Genomic DNA, 2,425 nt, shown 5'->3' with positions numbered 1-2,425 from the left:
AATAGTGCCATCAGAATTATACCGGGACCTCCAAACTCAGGCTTCCTTGCCTCCCGTGAAGGAAGTATTTTGTGGGTTAAGAACGAGAAATACGTTAACAATTATAGAAAAACGCACCAACGAAGATGGCTGTGCATTGAAAGTTAGGACCTGCCTAATAGGACCCAGCCCCCGTCACATTAAAGTGTCTGGGACTTAGCTTCTTGTAATCATTCTTCCTCGGATCTTCTAATTAAAGTGTGTTCACCAAAGAGGATAATACCTAGGGACTTTGACAAAATTCTGAGAATACATTGCTATCATTCTTGCCTTAGCAATTAGAATGATTTTTTCCGGGTCTTCTTCTTAATTATAAAAATGGAAATCATGAGACTGGGTGCTTTACAATAAATATTCAAGCCACCAAAGCTGTAACATGTAACCTGGCAATTTAAATGATTTATTACAGCAGCATAATGCTTGAGACATTCCTCCTATTCACTGAAAACTTGAAATATTTTCAGGTAAAATATTTAAAGAAAATAAGGTGTCTTTAGACGAAATAAAATCAAGACACTTAAACTGAGCAGGGTAACTCCTTCGTCTCACACAAATGTCATCAAAATAACCCTATACTGTATTTCATTCTATAAGCACTACCACTTTATATACTGCTGTAGAGGAAATGATGAGGAGAAATCAGCAACTGATTGCTCACTGGAATACTTACTGTCATTGTAAGAAACGTAGACGTGATTTTCATCATCACCTGTTATTTTACGATGCCTAAATTGGTTATTAGATGATGCGTTTGTGTGCAGTCATGTTCGAAGAAACGAAAATGAGCAAAGCCAAGCGGTAAGATGACCGTCATAAAAGATGGTCTCTGGGGCTCCTGGTTGGCCCAGTCCGAAGAGCAGGTGACTCTTGATCTTAGGGTTGTAAGTTCGAGCCCCACGTTGAGTGTAGAGATTACCTAAAAATAAAATCTTAAAAATAAAAAATGTTTTTTCTCCAGAAAGATAATAAATTATGAGTAACTTGCAATACTTTAATATCTTTCCGGTGTCCATTTAACTCCCTCGGGAGTTATGGAAAAGGACTGTGGCAGAAGAGCACAGACTATTTCAAAATTCGTTTATACTTTGTCTTTTTTTTTAAGTTTATATATTTTGATAGAGAAGGCCCGAGTGAGGGAGGGGCGGAGAGAGAGAGAGGGAGGGAGAGAGAATAAATCCTAAGCAGGTTCTGCACTGTCAGTCCAGAGCCTGATTTCGTCTTTATTTTTTGAAGGAAAATGTGGCTGACCTTAGTTAAATTCTCCTTAGTTAAAAGAAAACAACGAGGCCCAGCATAATTTCACAGGAAGCTATCATGTGTAAGTATTCTGGAACTTGGAGATGTAGTTTTGGCCAACCTAACAAAATCCCAGGCATGGCTCTTGACTCCAGGGGTAAGGTGACCACCCCCCCGCTCTCCGTGGGCGGAAAGGAAGTCTGTTAAGAGTCACAATACAGACTGCATTTTGCAGATGCTGCGATCTTGCCTTAAAAAGCATGGTTTTGACAAGCAAGAGAGGAGATAGATCAGAGAAACCCACAGAGTCACATCAAGCCTATTCAGAGCTATAAGGATTCCACTAATTGCGCACATTTCTCTGAGGTCAGCAGTGCAAATTTCAGCCGGTGCTTTTTGGCCTGCCCTGTTGCGTACAGCTCCTTATTTTAAATTGTTTGCCAACATTTGAAATTAGAAGCTGTGACCTAGAAGTCCAGATTTATTGGTTCTCTCTTAAAACTCTATCTCCTAACAATGGATCTGTGTTCCCACAGGGGCTGCTCTGTCTGTAAGGTGTTTGCTCACGTTTGTCCCGGTCCCGTCCTTACTGCCTCTGCATGCTGAGAGCATCAATGGTCCTTAAACATCTTACCAACTCACAGTCCCTTGACTTCTTACGCTTCTGTCACATGCCTGGCAACACGCTGGGGTTCGAAGCCGTCTCTGAGAGCCTACAGGGCTAATCCCGTCATCCGTCATCTCCCAAAATACTGTCCCTAATGCTTGAGGCAACTTCCGAGATCTCTCTGCCCCTTATGGTATGTATTTCTTCTGTCATCTCTGGGTTGGATTAATTGTCATTCAGCCTCTTTTCAGTTAGAGTGTTCTCTGTCCTGTATCGTTATGTTCTGCGATAGAGGTGAATCCCTCTTAGATGAATATTTATTCTCTCTTTAATTTGGCCTAGTCCAGAGTTATCTTCTATATCTAGATTTTGTTATTTATTTATTTGTTTGTTTGTTTGTTTGTTTTGAGAGAGAGAATACCAGCAGAGAGACAGAGAGAGAGAGAGAGAGAGAGAGAGAGAGAACCCCAACTAGGCCCCAAGCTGTCAGCACAGAGCCCAAAGCTGGGCTCAAACTCACAAACCGTGAGATCATGATCTGAG

This window comes from Lynx rufus, unplaced genomic scaffold, assembly GCF_022079265.1.
Source record: "Lynx rufus isolate CCGP_SWC_20201006 ecotype Redwood Valley unplaced genomic scaffold, mLynRuf1.p SCAF_3, whole genome shotgun sequence".
In the NCBI taxonomy this organism is placed as follows: domain Eukaryota; kingdom Metazoa; phylum Chordata; class Mammalia; order Carnivora; family Felidae; genus Lynx; species Lynx rufus.
Note: the sequence above shows the minus strand (reverse complement) of the source record.